The sequence below is a fragment of the Hippopotamus amphibius genome, unplaced genomic scaffold (assembly GCF_030028045.1).
Source record: "Hippopotamus amphibius kiboko isolate mHipAmp2 unplaced genomic scaffold, mHipAmp2.hap2 scaffold_175, whole genome shotgun sequence".
Classification (NCBI taxonomy): Eukaryota; Metazoa; Chordata; class Mammalia; order Artiodactyla; family Hippopotamidae; genus Hippopotamus; species Hippopotamus amphibius.
The window spans coordinates 28016-44737 of record NW_026648315.1 but is presented as its reverse complement, the minus strand read 5'-3'; the positions used below and the strand labels follow the sequence as shown (position 1 = coordinate 44737).

Here is a 16722-nt window from a genome sequence, read left to right as displayed (position 1 = left end):
GCGTTGGCCCCGGGATTTGTGCTGAGGAGGGAGTAGCTGCCTGGCTGTTGTTTGGTGGCCTTGCAAAGGGCACAGGGGGGTATGCTGCCACAGAAGAAAGGTGTCCTGTTTGGGAATCTCTGTGCTCCCCAAGGAGGAATGCTTGACGTGGCACCCCATCCACCGGAGCACATGACGGGTCCTGAAAATCAACTCGTTCGACCTGAATTCTAGTAAGACTGAACATGGGGGCACGATTTCCTTCAGAGGTGCCCTGGGGAACAACCACACCTATCTCTGTGCATGTCGAGGCAATGCACGATCCTTTACTGGGCATATGGTCAGGTGTGGGGTCTGCTTTAGAGACTTCCAAGAAGCGTTGTGTGGGAGGATCTGATTTCAGGCATGGAAATGATGAGTGGCAACAAGGACCCTTCATCAGGGACTTGGCAGGTAGATGCTCTTGGCTCTTGTGCGAGCTGAAGGGTGGTTACCTTGCTGGACTGGGGTTTCTCAGGTCTCTGCAAGGGATCGTGGGCCCTCAGATAGGCCAGTTGTTTTGGACAGGGCCTTTCATGGGTACAGCATACAGATAGAGGCCTGAGGCTTCTCCTGGGGAGGCCTTCCTCTACGGAAGCCGCTGACCAACAAGAGAGCTCCATCCAGCTCCTGAGAGTGTCCACTGTGTGGGACCTCAAGGCCTCGTTGTCAGGGTGCTGTGCACATGGACAAGCCAAGTGCGACATTGCCCAGAAGACTCTTTCCCAGACCAGGGTGGGGACCAGAGTAATGTCTCCGTTCGCCCTGACACATCCTCCATGTTGTCCCCGCAAAGCATCCCTGGCACCAGGCCTTGTGCCACTTGAAGGATCCATGAGGCTTGTCCTTCCCTGGGGAGACATAGAGGTACCTGTTATTTCATCCATCCCTGACAGTTTGAAGGTACATAGGATGGCTTTGATCCACCTGTTCACTCATCCCTTCATCTTTGTAAGTATGGAAGGAAGGAGGGAGGAAGCCAAGGACGGGGGTCAAAAGGGAGGGAGCTAGAGCATTATGGAGGAAGGGAGGCATAAAGGAATCTATGTAGAAAGCTGTTTGTATGCGATTCAGCTATGTGCTCCTGTCTCTACACGGAGGTACATTTGGGCACTGTGTACCTGGATGTATTGCTGCAGGTATTTCTTGCAGCATCATTTGATGTATGAACGTGTATCACACATGTCCCCCAATGCATCTAGCATGGAATTGGAGTGCTCACAGCTGTCCCTCTCACCTCTTGGCAAACATCGTCCCCAGGGAAAGGAAGATCATCTGTGTTTGGTCTATGTTCCCTGGGGCAATCAACATGAGCCTTGGCCCAGCACCTGGATTAGACCCAATGGCACATCCCTTCAGGCATCCTTCTTTCCAGGAAGCATCTGAGATAAGCCTTTGCAGGTGGCAGGGTGCAGGTGAGTGAGGAGTGCCTCGGTTGGGTCGATGATGACAACTCATATGGTCCTGAAGAGAGCTGATGATCAAAAACTCATGCTCAATAGGATTACGCTGAGGCCTACCGGAGGTATCGAGGGGCAGGATGGTGTGGGTTTTTGGTCCATTCCAGAGCCCTGGGTGTGGGTGTGGGTGTGCGTGTGGGTGTTGGAGCACCCTCTCCCTCGACGAAATCCCTTGAGACTCCTCCGAGTCTAGGAGGCTTCCACGTAGCCAAGACCTGTTGCTGCCTTTGGTTTTTTATCCTGCTCCCTAGTGCCAGGGCACACATGTTCTGAGGCCATGGGGGGAGTCTTTCCTTAAGCCTTTCTTCTCTGAATTTCATGTTTCAGGCAACGCCTCTGGAATGGACTCACCACAGCCAGAATGTTTCGCAGTGTGTGGCTCATTTTGTTGCTACCTAGAGGCCCCAGAAAATTTTGAACTATGGGCTGGCCCCTGTTGCAGCAGCCAGTACAGGGTAGTTTTTTGGAACCCTCCTTCCTACCAACGAGGAATGTCTGCTGTTGCCCCAAATGTATGGGCTCACATCTTGTGCACTCACATGCCTTCGTTAGAGCTGTATTCTAGTCCGAGAGCACATAGACGCAGTGTTTTCTTCCTTGGCCCCAGGCGGAACATCTGTAGAGATCTCCGTGCACCTAGGGCCAGAGTATGCTCCCCAACTGAGGGGATGGTCCCTTGTGGTGTGTGCTTTATGGCTTCCCAAAACCTGTCAGTAGGGAAGGCTCATGCCCCATGCCTAGAGATGGGAGAGGCAGGCATGAGCCCATCCTCAGGTGCTTGGAAGCAGGATGCTGCTGGTTATTTCAAGGGCTGAAGGACATGCCCTGGTCTTCAATGGGGTTGTGCCAGGACCCTCTCAGGGATCACACTGCGTTGTTGGAACCATTTGATCCAAATGGGGCCTCTGATGGGGTCTGCGTGCACACACAGGACCATAGCTTCTCCTGGGGTGGACTTCCTCTCTGGAAGCCACTGGTTTGTCAGAGAGCCCCCTCCAGAGGACAAAAGCATTCTGGGTGTCCATTCCTCCATGAACGTTTGCAGAGCTCTTGGGCATCCTGGGATCATGTCCACCGTGTGGCCCTGTTTCCCTGAAGGGGAGCGTTGGCCCCGGAATTTGGGCAGAGGAGGGAGTAGCTGCCTGGCTGTTGTTTGGTGGCCTTGCAAAGGGCACAGGGGGGTACGCTGCCACAGAAGAAAGGTGTCCTGTTTGGGAATCTCTGTGCTCCCCAAGGAGGAATGCTTGACGTGGCACCCCATCCACCGGAGCCCATGACGGGTCCTGAAAATCAACTCGTTCGACATGAATTCTAGTAACACTGAACATGGAGGCACCATTTCCTTCCGTGGTGCCCTGGGGAACAACCACACAGATCTCTGTGCATGTCGAGGCAATGCACGATCATTTACTGGGCATATGGTCAGTTGTGGGGTCTGCTTTAGTGACTTCCAAGAAGCATTGTTTGGGAGGATCTGGTTCCAGGCCTGGACATGATGAGTGGCAACAAGGACCCTTCATCAGGGACTTGGCAGGTAGATGCTCTTGGCTCTTGTGCGAGCTGAAGGGCGGTTACCTTGCTGGACTGGGGTTTCCCAGGTCTCTGCAAGGGATCGTGGGCCCTCAGATAGGCCAGTTGTTTTGGACAGGGCCTTTCATGGGTACAGCATACAGATAGAGGCCTGAGGCATCTCCTGGGGAGGCCTTCCTCTACGGAAGCCGCTGACCACCAAGAGAGCTCCCTCCAGCTCCTGTGAGTGTCCACTGTGTGGGACCTCAAGGCCTTGTCGTCAGGGTGTTGTGCACATGGACAAGCCAAGTGCGACATTGCCCAGAACACTCTTTCCCAGACCAGGGTGGGGACCAGAGGAATGTCTCCGAGCGCCCTGACACATCCTCCATGTTGTCCCCGCAAAGCAACACTGGCACCACGCCTAGTGCCACTTGAAGGATCCATGAGGCTTGTCCTTCCCTGGGGAGACATAGAGGTACCTGTTATTTCATCCATCCCTGACACTTTGAAGGTAAATAGTTCGGCTTTGATCCACCTGTTCACTCATCCCTTCATCTTTGTAAGTATGGAAGGAAGGAGGGAGGAAGACAAGGACAGGGGTCAAAAGGGAGGGAGCTAGAGCATTATGGAGGAAGGGAGGCATAAAGGAATCTATGTAGAGAGCTGTTTGTATGCGTTTCAGCTATGTGCTCCTGTCTCTAAACGGAGGTACATTTGGGCACTGTGTACCTGGATGTATTGCTGCAGGTATTTCTTGCAGCATCATTTGATGTATGAACGTGTATCACACATGTCCCCCAATGCATCTAGCATGGAATTGGAGTGCTCACAGCTGTCCTTCTCACCTCTTGGCAAACATCGTCCCCAGGGAAAGGAAGATCATCTGTGTTTGGTCTATGTTCCCTGGGGCAATCAACATGAGCCTTGGCCCAGCACCTGGATTAGACCAAATGGCACATCCCGTCAGGCATCCTTCTTTCCAGGAAGCATCTGAGATAAGCCTTTGCAGGTGGCACGGTGCAGGTGAGTGAGGAGTGCCTCGGTTGGGTCAATGATGACAACTCATATGGTCCTGAAGAGAGCTGATGACCAAAAACTCATGCTCAATAGGATTACGCTGAGGCCTACCGGAGGTATCGAGGGGCAGGATGGTGTGGGTTTTTGGTCCATTCCAGAGCCCTGGGTGTGGGTGTGGGTGTGCGTGTGGGTGTTGGAGCACCCTCTCCCTCGACGAAATCCCTTGAGACTCCTCCGAGTCTAGGAGGCTTCCACGTAGCCAAGACCTGTTGCTGCCTTTGGTTTTTTATCCTGCTCCCTAGTGCCAGGGCACACATGTTCTGAGGCCATGGGGGGAGTCTTTCCTTAAGCCTTTCTTCTCTGAATTTCATGTTTCAGGCAACGCCTCTGGAATGGACTCACCACAGCCAGAATGTTTCGCAGTGTGTGGCTCATTTTGTTGCTACCTAGAGGCCCCAGAAAATTTTGAACTATGGGCTGGCCCCTGTTGCAGCAGCCAGTACAGGGTAGTTTTTTGGAACCCTCCTTCCTACCAACGAGGAATGTCTGCTGTTGCCCCAAATGTATGGGCTCACATCTTGTGCACTCACATGCCTTCGTTAGAGCTGTATTCTAGTCCGAGAGCACATAGACGCAGTGTTTTCTTCCTTGGCCCCAGGCGGAACATCTGTAGAGATCTCCGTGCACCTAGGGCCAGAGTATGCTCCCCAACTGAGGGGATGGTCCCTTGTGGTGTGTGCTTTATGGCTTCCCAAAACCTGTCAGTAGGGAAGGCTCATGCCCCATGCCTAGAGATGGGAGAGGCAGGCATGAGCCCATCCTCAGGTGCTTGGAAGCAGGATGCTGCTGGTTATTTCAAGGGCTGAAGGACATGCCCTGGTCTTCAATGGGGTTGTGCCAGGACCCTCTCAGGGATCACACTGCGTTGTTGGAACCATTTGATCCAAATGGGGCCTCTGATGGGGTCTGCGTGCACACACAGGACCATAGCTTCTCCTGGGGTGGACTTCCTCTCTGTAAGCCACTGGTTTGTCAGAGAGCCCCCTCCAGAGGACAAAAGCATTCTGGGTGTCCATTCCTCCATGAACGTTTGCAGAGCCCTTGGGGATCCTGGGATCATGTCCATCGTGCGGCCCTGTTTACCTGAAGCGTAGGGTTGGCCCCGGGATTTGGTCTGAGGAGGGAGTAGCTGCCTGGCTGTTGTTTGGTGGCCTTGCAAAGGGCACAGGGGGGTACGCTGCCACAGAAGAAAGGTGTCCTGTTTGGGAATCTCTGTGCTCCCCAAAGAGGAATGCTTGACGTGGCACCCCATCCACCGGAGCACATGGCGGGTCCTGAAAATCAACTCGTTCGACATGAATTCTAGTAACACTGAACATGGAGGCACCATTTCCTTCCGTGGTGCCCTGGGGAACAACCACACAGATCTCTGTGCATGTCGAGGCAATGCACGATCATTTACTGGGCATATGGTCAGTTGTGGGGTCTGCTTTAGTGACTTCCAAGAAGCGTTGTTTGGGAGGATCTGGTTCCAGGCCTGGACATGATGAGTGGCAACAAGGACCCTTCATCAGGGACTTGGCAGGTAGATGCTCTTGGCTCTTGTGCGAGCTGAAGGGCGGTTACCTTGCTGGACTGGGGTTTCCCAGGTCTCTGCAAGGGATCGTGGGCCCTCAGATAGGCCAGTTGTTTTGGACAGGGCCTTTCATGGGTACAGCATACAGATAGAGGCCTGAGGCATCTCCTGGGGAGGCCTTCCTCTACGGAAGCCGCTGACCACCAAGAGAGCTCCCTCCAGCTCCTGTGAGTGTCCACTGTGTGGGACCTCAAGGCCTCGTTGTCAGGGTGCTGTGCACATGGACAAGCCAAGTGCGACATTGCCCAGAACACTCTTTCCCAGACCAGGGTGGGGACCAGAGGAATGTCTCCGTGCGCCCTGATACATCCTCCATGTTGTCCCCGCAAAGCAACACTGGCACCAGGCCTTGTGCCACTTGAAGGATCCATGAGGCTTGTCCTTCCCTGGGGAGACATAGAGGTACCTGTTATTTCATCCATCCCTAACACTTTGAAGGTAAATAGGTTGGCTTTGATCCACCTGTTCACTCATCCCTTCATCTTTGTAAGTATGGAAGGAAGGAGGGAGGAAGACAAGGACAGGGGTCAAAACGCAGGGAGCTAGAGCATTATGGAGGAAGGGAGGCATAAAGGAATCTATGTAGAAAGCTGTTTGTATGGGTTTCAGCTATGTGCTCCTGTCTCTACACGGAGGTACATTTGGGCACTGTGTACCTGGATGTATTGCTGCAGGTATTTCTTGCAGCATCATTTGATGTATGAACGTGTATCACACATGTCCCCCAATGCATCTAGCATGGAATTGGAGTGCTCACAGCTGTCCTTCTCACCTCTTGGCAAACATCGTCCCCAGGGAAAAGAAGATCATCTGTGTTTGGTCTATGTTCCCTGGGGCAATCAACATGAGCCTTGGCCCAGCACCTGGATTCGACCGAATGGCACATCCCTTCAGGCATCCTTCTTTCCAGGAAGCATCTGAGATAAGCCTTTGCAGGTGGCAGGGTGCAGGTGAGTGAGGAGTGCCTCGGTTGGGTCAATGATGACAACTCATATGGTCCTGAAGAGAGCTGATGACCAAAAACTCATGCTCAATAGGATTACGCTGAGGCCTACCGGAGGTATCGAGGGGCAGGATGGTGTGGGTTTTTGGTCCATTCCAGAGCCCTGGGTGTGGGTGTGGGTGTGCGTGTGGGTGTTGGAGCACCCTCTCCCTCGACGAAATCCCTTGAGACTCCTCCGAGTCTAGGAGGCTTCCACGTAGCCAAGACCTGTTGCTGCCTTTGGTTTTTTATCCTGCTCCCTAGTGCCAGGGCACACATGTTCTGAGGCCTTGGGGGGAGTCTTTCCTTAAGCCTTTCTTCTCTGAAATTCATGTTTCAGGCAACGCCTCTGGAATGGACTCACCACAGCCAGAATGTTTCGCAGTGTGTGGCTGATTTTGCTGCTACCTAGAGGCCCCAGAAAATTTTGAACTATGGGCTGGCCCCTGTTGCAGCAGCCAGTACAGGGTAGTCTTTTGGAACCCTCCTTCCTACCAACGAGGAATGTCTGCTGTTGCCCCAAATGTATGGGCTCACATCTTGTGCACTCACATGACTTCGTTAGAGCTGTATTCTAGTCCGAGAGCACATAGACGCAGTGTTTGCTTCCTTGGCCCCAGGCAGAACATCTGTAGAGATCTCCGTGCACCTAGGGCCAGAGTATGCTCCCCAACTGAGGGGATGGTCCCTTGTGGTGTGTGCTTTATGGCTTCCCAAAACCTGTCAGTAGGGAAGGCTCATGCCCCATGCCTAGAGATGGGAGAGTCAGGCATGAGCCCATCCTCAGGTGCTTGGAAGCAGGATGCTGCTGGTTATTTCAAGGGCTGAAGGACATGCCCTGGTCTTCAATGGGGTTGTGCCAGGACCCTGTCAGGGATCACACTGCGTTGTTGGAACCATTTGATCCTAATAGGGCCTCTGATGGGGTCTGCGTGCACACACAGGACCATAGCTTCTCCTGGGGTGGACTTCCTCTCTGGAAGCCACTGGTTTGTCAGAGAGCCCCCTCCAGAGGACAAAAGGCTTCTAGGTGTCCATTCCTCCATGAACGATTGCAGAGCCCTTGGGCATCCTGGGATCATGTCCATCATGCGGCCCTGTTTACCTGAAACGGAGGGTTGGCCTCGGGATTTGGGCTGAGGAGGGAGTAGCTGCCTGGCTGTTGTTTGGTGGCCTTGCAAAGGGCACAGGGGGGTACGCTGCCACAGAAGAAAGGTGTCCTTTTTGGGAATCTCTGTGCTCCCCAAAGAGGAATGCTTGACGTGGCACCCCATCCACCGGAGCACATGGCGGGTCCTGAAAATCAACTCGTTCGACATGAATTCTAGTATGACTGAACATGGAGGCACCATTTCCTTCCGTGGTGCCCTGGGGAACAACCAAACAGATCTCTGTGCATGTCGAGGCACTGCACGATCATTTACTGGGCATATGGTCAGTTGTGGGGTCTGCTTTAGTGACTTCCAAGAAGCGTTGTTTGGGAGGATCTGGTTCCAGGCCTGGACATGATGAGTGGCAACAAGGACCCTTCATCAGGGACTTGGTAGGTAGATGCTCTTGGCTCTTGTGCGAGCTGAAGGGTGGTTACCTTGCTGGACTGGGGTTTCCCAGGTCTCTGCAAGGGATCGTGGGCCCTCAGATAGGCCAGTTGTTTTGGACAGGGCCTTTCATGGGTACAGCATACAGATATAGGCCTGAGGCTTCTCCTGGGGAGGCCTTCCTCTACAGAAGCCGCTGACCACCAAGGGAGCTCCCTCGAGCTCCTGAGAGTGTCCACTGTGGGGGACCTCAAGGCCTCGTTGTCAGGGTGTTGTGCACATGGACAAGCCAAGTGCGACATTGCCCAGAACACTCTTTCCCAGGCCAGGGTGGGGACCAGAGGAATGTCTCCGTTCGGCCTGACACATGCTCCATGTTGTCCCCGCAAAGCAACACTGGCACCAGGCCTTGTGCCACTTGAAGGATCCATGAGGCTTGTCCTTCCCTGGGGAGACATAGAGGTACCTGTTATTTCATCCATCCCTGACACTTTGAAGGTACATAGGATGGCTTTGATCCACCTGTTCACTCATCCCTTCATCTTTGTAAGTATGGAAGGAAGGAGGGAGGAAGCCAAGGACGGGGGTCAAAAGGGAGGGAGCTAGAGCATTATGGAGGAAGGGAGGCATAAAGGAATCTATGTAAGGAGCTGTGTGTATGGGTTTCAGCTATGTGCTCCTGTCTCTACGTGGAGGTACATTTGGGCACTGTGTTCCTGGATGTATTGCTGCAGGTATTTCTTGCAGCGTCATTTGATGTATGAACGTGTATCACACATGTCCCCCAATGCATCTAGCATGGAATTGGAGTGCTCACAGCTGTCCTTCTCACCTCTTGGCAAACATCGTCCCCAGGGAAAAGAAGATCATCTGTGTTTGGTCTATGTTCCCTGGGGCAATCAACATGAGCCTTGGCCCAGCACCTGGATTAAACCGAATGGCACATCCCTTCAGGCATCCTTCTTTCCAGGATGCATCTGAGATAAGCCTTTGCAGGTGGCAGGGTGCAGGTGAGTGAGGAGTGCCTCGGTTGGGTCGATGATGACAACTCATGTGGTCCTGAAGAGAGCTGATGACCAAAGACTCATGCTCAATTGGATTACGCTGAGGCCTACCGGAGGTATCGAGGGGCAGGATGGTGTGGGTTTTTGGTCCATTCCAGAGCCCTGGGTGTGGGTGTGGGTGTGCGTGTGGGTGTTGGAGCACCCTCTCCCTCGATGAAATCCCTTGAGACTCCTCCGAGTCTAGGAGGCTTCCACGTAGCCAAGACCTGTTGCTGCCTTTGGTTTTTTATCCTGCTCCCTAGTGCCAGGGCACACATGTTCTGAGGCCATGGGGGGAGTCTTTCCTTAAGCCTTTCTTCTCTGAATTTCATGTTTCAGGCAACGCCTCTGGAATGGACTCACCACAGCCAGAATGTTTCGCAGTGTGTGGCTCATTTTGTTGCTACCTACAGGCCCCAGATAATTTTGAACTATGGGCTGGCCCCTGTTGCAGCAGCCACTACAGGGTAGTCTTTTGGAACCCTCCTTCCTACCAAGGAGGAATGTCTGCTGTTGCCCCAAATGTATGGGCTCACATCTTGTGCACTCACATTCCATCATTAGAGCTGTATTCTAGTCCGAGAGCACATAGACGCAGTGTTTTCTTCCTTGGCCCCAGGCGCAACATCTGTAGAGATCTCCGTGCACCTAGGGCCAGAGTATGCTCCCCAACTGAGGGGATGGTCCCTTGTGGTGTGTGCTTTATGGCTTCCCAAAACCTGTCAGTAGGGAAGGCTCATGCCCCATGCCTAGAGATGGGAGAGGCAGGCATGAGCCCATCCTCAGGTGCTTGGAAGCAGGATGCTGCTGGTTATTTCAAGGGCTGAAGGACATGCCCTGGTCTTCAATGGGGTTGTGCCAGGACCCTGCCAGGGATCACACTGCGTTGTTGGAACCATTTGATCCAAATGGGGCCTCTGATGCGGTCTGCGTACACACACAGGACCATAGCTTCTCCTGGGGTGGACTTCCTCTCTGGAAGCCACTGGTTTGTCAGAGAGCCCCCTCCAGAGGACAAAAGTCTTCTGGGTGTCCATTCCTCCATGAACGTTTGCAGAGCCCTTGAGCATCGTGGGATCATGTCCATCGTGTGGCCCTGTTTCCCTGAAGGGGAGAGTTGGCCCCGGGATTTGGGCTGAGGAGGGAGTAGCTGCCTGGCTGTTGTTTGGTGGCCTTGCAAAGGGCACAGGGGGGTACGCTGCCACAGAAGAAAGGTGTCCTGTTTGGGATTCTCTGTGCTCCCCAAGGAGGAATGCTTGACGTGGCACCCCATCCACCGGAGCACATGGCGGGTCCTCAAAATCAACACGTTCGACCTGAATTCTAGTAAGAATGAACATGGAGGCACCATTTCCTTCCGAGGTGCCCTGGGGAACAACCACACAGCTCTCTGTGCATGTCGAGGCACTGCACGATCATTTACTGGGCATATGATCAGATGTGGGGTCTGCTTTAGTGAATTCCAAGAAGCGTTGTTAGGGAGGATCTGGTTCCAGGCCGGGACATGATGAGTGGCAACAAGGACCCTTCATCAGGGACTTGGCAGGTAGATGCTCTTGGCTCTTGTGCGAGCTGAAGGGTGGTTACCTTGCTGGACTGGGGTTTCCCAAGTCTCTGCAAGGGATCGTGGGCCCTCAGATAGGCCAGTTGTTTTGGACAGGGCCTTTCATGGGTACAGCATACAAATATAGGCCTGAGGCATCTCCTGGGGAGGCCTTCCTCTATGGAAGCCGCTGACCACCAAGGGAGCTCCATCCAGCCTCTGTGAGTGTCTACTGTGTGGGACCTCAAGGCCTCGTTGTAAGGGTGTTGTGCACATGGACAAGCCGAGTGCGACTTTACCCAGAACACTCTTTCCCAGACCAGGGTGGGGACCAGAGGAATGTCTCCGTTCACCCTGACACATCCTCCATGTTGTCCCCACAAAGCAACCCTGGCACCAGCCCTTGTGACACTTGGAGGATCCATGAGGCGTGTCCTTCCCAGGGGAGACATAGAGGTACTGGTTATTTCATCCATCCCTGACAGTTTGAAGGTACATAGGATGGCTTTGATCCACCTGTTCACTCATCCCTTCATCTTTGTAAGTATGGAAGGAAGGAGGGAGGAAGCCAAGGACGGGGGTCAAAAGGGAGGGAGCTAGAGCATTATGGAGGAAGGGAGGCATAAAGGAATCTATGTAAGGAGCTGTGTGTATGGGTTTCAGCTATGTGCTCCTGTCTCTACGTGGAGGTACATTTGGGCACTGTGTTCCTGGATGTATTGCTGCAGGTATTTCTTGCAGCATCATTTGATGTATGAACGTGTATCACACATGTCCCCCAATGCATCTAGCATGGAATTGGAGTGCTCACAGCTGTCCTTCTCACCTCTTGGCAAACATCGTCCCCAGGGAAAGGAAGATCATCTGTGTTTGGTCTATGTTCCCTGGGGCAATCAACATGAGCCTTGGCCCAGCACCTGGATTAAACCGAATGGCACATCCCTTCAGGCATCCTTCTTTCCAGGATGCATCTGAGATAAGCCTTTGCAGGTGGCAGGGTGCAGGTGAGTGAGGAGTGCCTCGGTTGGGTCGATGATGACAACTCATGTGGTCCTGAAGAGAGCTGATGACCAAAGACTCATGCTCAATAGGATTACGCTGAGGCCTACCAGAGGTATCGAGGGGCAGGATGGTGTGGGTTGTTGGTCCATTCCAGAGCCCTGGGTGTGGGTGTGGGTGTGCGTGTGGGTGTTGGAGCACCCTCTCCCTCGACGAAATCCCTTGAGACTCCTCCGAGTCTAGGAGGCTTCCACGTAGCCAAGACCTGTTGCTGCCTTTGGTTTTTTATCCTGCTCCCTAGTGCCAGGGCACACATGTTCTGAGGCCATGGGGGGAGTCTTTCCTTAAGCCTTTCTTCTCTGAATTTCATGTTTCAGGCAACGCCTCTGGAATGGACTCACCACAGCCAGAATGTTTCGCAGTGTGTGGCTCATTTTGTTGCTACCTAGAGGCCCCAGAAAATTTTCAACTATGGGCTGGCCCATGTTGCAGCAGCCAGTACAGGGTAGTCTTTTGGAACCCTCCTTCCTACCAACGAGGAATGTCTGCTGTTGCCCTAAATATATGGGCTCACATCTTGTGCACTCACATGCCATCATTAGAGATGTATTCTAGTCCGAGAGCACATAGACGCAGTGTTTTCTTCCTTGGCCCCAGGCAGAACATCTGTAGAGATCTCCGTGCACCTAGGGCCAGAGTATGCTCCCCAACTGAGGGGATGGTCCCTTGTGGTGTGTGCTTTATGGCTTCCCAAAACCTGTCAGTAGGGAAGGCTCATGCCCCATGCCTAGAGATGGGAGAGGCAGGCATGAGCCCATCCTCAGGTGCTTGGAAGCAGGATGCTGCTGGTTATTTCAAGGGCTGAAGGACATGCCCTGGTCTTCAATGGGGTTGTGCCAGGACCCTGTCAGGGATCACACTGCGTTGTTGGAACCATTTGATCCAAATGGGGCCTCTGATGCGGTCTGCGTGCACACACAGGACCATAGCTTCTCCTGGGGTGGACTTCCTCTCTGGAAGCCACTGGTTTGTCAGAGAGCCCCCTCCAGAGGACAAAAGTCTTCTGGGTGTCCATTCCTCCATGAACGTTTGCAGAGCCCTTGGGCATCGTGGGATCATGTCCATCGTGCGGCCCTGTTTCCCTGAAGGGGAGCGTTGGCCCCGGGATTTGTGCTGAGGAGGGAGTAGCTGCCTGGCTGTTGTTTGGTGGCCTTGCAAAGGGCACAGGGGGGTACGCTGCCACAGAAGAAAGGTGTTCTGTTTGGGAATCTCTGTGCTCCCCAAGGAGGAATGCTTGACGTTGCACCCCATCCACCGGAGCACATGGCGGGTCCTGAAAATCAACACGCTCGACCTGAATTCTAGTAAGACTGAACATGGAGGCACCATTTCCTTCCGAGGTGCCCTGGGGAACAACCACACAGATCTCTGTGCATGTCGAGGCAATGCACGATCATTTACTGGGCATATGGTCAGTTGTGGGGTCTGCTTTAGTGACTTCCAAGAAGCATTGTTTGAGGAGGATCTGGTTCCAGGCCTGGACATGATGAGTGGTAACAAGGACCCTTCATCAGGGACTTGGCAGGTAGATGCTCTTGGCTCTTGTGCGAGTTGAAGTGCGGTTACCTTGCTGGACTGGGGTTTCCCAGGTCTGTGCAAGGGATCGTGGGCCCTCAGATAGGCCAGTTGTTTTGGACAGGGCCTTTCATGGGTACAGCATACAGATAGAGGCCTGAGGCATCTCCTGGGGAGGCCTTCCTCTACGGAAGCCGCTGACCACCAAGAGAGCTCCCTCCAGCTCCTGTGAGTGTCCACTGTGTGGGACCTCAAGGCCTCGTTGTCAGGGTGTTGTGCACATGGACAAGCCGAGTGCGACATTGCCCAGAACACTCTTTCCCAGACCAGGGTGGGGACCAGAGGAATGTCTCCGTTCGGCCTGACACATGCTCCATGTTGTCCCCGCAAAGCAACCCTGGCACCAGGCCTTGTGCCACTTGAAGGATCCATGAGGCTTGTCCTTCCCTGGGGAGACATAGAGGTACCTGTTATTTCATCCATCCCTGACACTTTGAAGGTACATAGGATGGCTTTGATCCACCTGTTCACTCATCCCTTCATCTTTGTAAGTATGGAAGGAAGGAGGGAGGAAGCCAAGGACGGGGGTCAAAAGGGAGGGAGCTAGAGCGTTATGGAGGAAGGGAGGCATAAAGGAAGCTATGTAAGGAGCTGTTTGTATGGGTTTCAGCTATGTGCTCCTGTCTCTACGTGGAGGTACATTTGGGCACTGTGTTCCTGGATGTATTGCTGCAGGTATTTCTTGCAGCATCATTTGATGTATGAACGTGTATCACACATGTCCCCCAATGCATCTAGCATGGAATTGGAGTGCTCACAGCTGTCCTTCACACCTCTTGGCAAACATCATCCCCAGGGAAAGGAAGATCATCTGTGTTTGGTCTATGTTCCCTGGGACAATCAACATGAGCCTTGGCCCAGCACCTGGATTAAACCGAATGGCACATCCCTTCAGGCATCCTTCTTTCCAGGATGCATCTGAGATAAGCCTTTGCAGGTGGCAGGGTGCAGGTGAGTGAGGAGTGCCTCGGTTGGGTCGATGATGACAACTCATGTGGTCCTGAAGAGAGCTGATGACCAAAGACTCATGCTCAATAGGATTACGCTGAGGCCTACCGGAGGTATCGAGGGGCAGGATGGTGTTGGTTTTTGGTCCATTCCAGAGCCCTGGGTGTGGGTGTGGGTGTGCGTGTGGGTGTTGGAGCACCCTCTCCCTCGACGAAATCCCTTGAGACTCCTCCGAGTCTAGGAGGCTTCCACGTAGCCAAGACCTGTTGCTGCCTTTGGTTTTTTATCCTGCTCCCTAGTGCCAGGGCACACATGTTCTGAGGCCATGGGGGGAGTCTTTCCTTAAGCCTTTCTTCTCTGAATTTCATATTTCAGGCAACGCCTCTGGAACGGACTCACCACAGCCAGAATGTTTCGCAGTGTGTGGCTCATTTTGTTGCTACCTAGAGGCCCCAGAAAATTTTGAACTATGGGCTGGCCCCTGTTGCAGCAGCCAGTACAGGGTAGTCTTTTGGAACCCTCCTTCCTAGCAAGGAGGAATGTCTGCTGTTGCCCCAAATGTATGGGCTCACATCTTGTGCACTCACATTCCATCATTAGAGCTGTATTCTAGTCCGAGAGCACATAGACGCAGTGTTTTCTTCCTTGGCCCCAGGCGGAACATCTGTAGAGATCTCCGTGCACCTAGGGCCAGAGTATGCTCCCCAACTGAGGGGATGGTCCCTTGTGGTGTGTGCTTTATGGCTTCCCAAAACCTGTCAGTAGGGAAGGCTCATGCCCCATGCCTAGAGATGGGAGAGGCAGGCATGAGCCCATCCTCAGGTGCTTGGAAGCAGGATGCTGCTGGTTATTTCAAGGGCTGAAGGACATGCCCTGGTCTTCAATGGGGTTGTGCCAGGACCCTGTTAGGGATCACACTGTGTTGTTGGAACCATTTCATCCAAATGGGGCCTCTGATGCGGTCTGCATGCACACACAGGACCATAGCTTCTCCTGGGGTGGACTTCCTCTCTGGAAGCCACTGGTTTGTCAGAGAGCCCCCTCCAGAGGACAAAAGTCTTCTGGGTGTCCATTCCTCCATGAACGTTTGCAGAGCCCTTGGGCATCGTGGGATCATGTCCATCGTGCGGCCCTGTTTCCCTGAAGGGGAGCGTTGGCCCCGGGATTTGGGCTGAGGAGGGAGTAGCTGCCTGGCTGTTGTTTGGTGGCCTTGCAAAGGGCACAGGGGGGTACGCTGCCACAGAAGAAAGGTGTCCTGTTTGGGATTCTCTGTGCTCCCCAAGGAGGAATGCTTGACGTGGCACCCCATCCACCGGAGCACATGGCGGGTCCTGAAAATCAACACGTTCGACCTGAATTCGAGTAAGACTGAACATGGAGGCACCATTTCCTTCCGTGGTGCCCTGGGGAACAACCACACAGCTCTCTGTGCATGTCGAGGCACTGCACGATCATTTACTGGGCATATGGTCAGATGTGGGGTCTGCTTTAGTGAATTCCAAGAAGCGTTGTTAGGGAGGATCTGGTTCCAGGCCGGGACATGATGAGTGGCAACAAGGACCCTTCATCAGGGACTTGGCAGGTAGATGCTCTTGGCTCTTGTGCGAGCTGAAGGGTGGTTACCTTGCTGGACTGGGGTTTCCCAAGTCTCTGCAAGGGATCGTGGGCCCTCAGATAGGCCAGTTGTTTTGGACAGGGCCTTTCATGGGTACAGCATACAAATATAGGCCTGAATCATCTCCTGGGGAGGCCTTCCTCTATGGAAGCCGCTGACCACCAAGAGAGCTCCATCCAGCTCCTGTGAGTGTCTACTGTGTGGGACCTCAAGGCCTCGTTGTAAGGGTGTTGTGCACATGGACAAGCCGAGTGCGACTTTACCCAGAACACTCTTTCCCAGACCAGGGTGGGGACCAGAGGAATGTCTCCGTTCACCCTGACACATCCTCCATGTTGTCCCCACAAAGCAACCCTGGCACCAGCCCTTGTGACACTTGGAGGATCCATGAGGCGTGTCCTTCCCAGGGGAGACATAGAGGTACTGGTTATTTCATCCATCCCTGACAGTTTGAAGGTACATAGGATGGCTTTGATCCACCTGTTCACTCATCCCTTCATCTTTGTAAGTATGGAAGGAAGGAGGGAGGAAGCCAAGGACGGGGGTCAAAAGGGAGGGAGCTAGAGCATTATGGAGGAAGGGAGGCATAAAGGAATCTATGTAAGGAGCTGTGTGTATGGGTTTCAGCTATGTGCTCCTGTCTCTACGTGGAGGTACATTTGGGCACTGTGTTCCTGGATGTATTGCTGCAGGTATTTCTTGCAGCGTCATTTGATGTATGAACGTGTATCACACATGTCCCCCAATGCATCTAGCATGGAATTGGAGTGCTCACA

General features: G+C 53.4%; 6 non-coding genes across 6 annotated transcripts; all 6 read left to right on the top strand.

The window, feature by feature from the left end:
* The first annotated feature begins 1455 nt into the window (after positions 1-1455).
* Positions 1456-1536, top strand: LOC130843133 (small nucleolar RNA SNORD115). Its single transcript, XR_009050740.1, has one exon. It is a non-coding gene; the product is annotated as a small nucleolar RNA SNORD115 (small nucleolar RNA).
* Positions 1537-4035: 2499 nt separating this feature from the next.
* Positions 4036-4116, top strand: LOC130843114 (small nucleolar RNA SNORD115). The gene has a single exon (XR_009050721.1). It is a non-coding gene; the product is annotated as a small nucleolar RNA SNORD115 (small nucleolar RNA).
* A 2499-nt stretch (positions 4117-6615) lies between these two features.
* LOC130843104 (small nucleolar RNA SNORD115) lies at positions 6616-6696 on the top strand. Its single transcript, XR_009050711.1, has one exon. It is a non-coding gene; the product is annotated as a small nucleolar RNA SNORD115 (small nucleolar RNA).
* Positions 6697-9195: 2499 nt separating this feature from the next.
* Positions 9196-9276, top strand: LOC130843107 (small nucleolar RNA SNORD115). Its single transcript, XR_009050713.1, has one exon. It is a non-coding gene; the product is annotated as a small nucleolar RNA SNORD115 (small nucleolar RNA).
* Positions 9277-11775: 2499 nt separating this feature from the next.
* Positions 11776-11856, top strand: LOC130843101 (small nucleolar RNA SNORD115). Its single transcript, XR_009050708.1, has one exon. It is a non-coding gene; the product is annotated as a small nucleolar RNA SNORD115 (small nucleolar RNA).
* Positions 11857-14356: 2500 nt separating this feature from the next.
* LOC130843100 (small nucleolar RNA SNORD115) lies at positions 14357-14437 on the top strand. Its single transcript, XR_009050707.1, has one exon. It is a non-coding gene; the product is annotated as a small nucleolar RNA SNORD115 (small nucleolar RNA).
* Positions 14438-16722: the final 2285 nt, after the last annotated feature.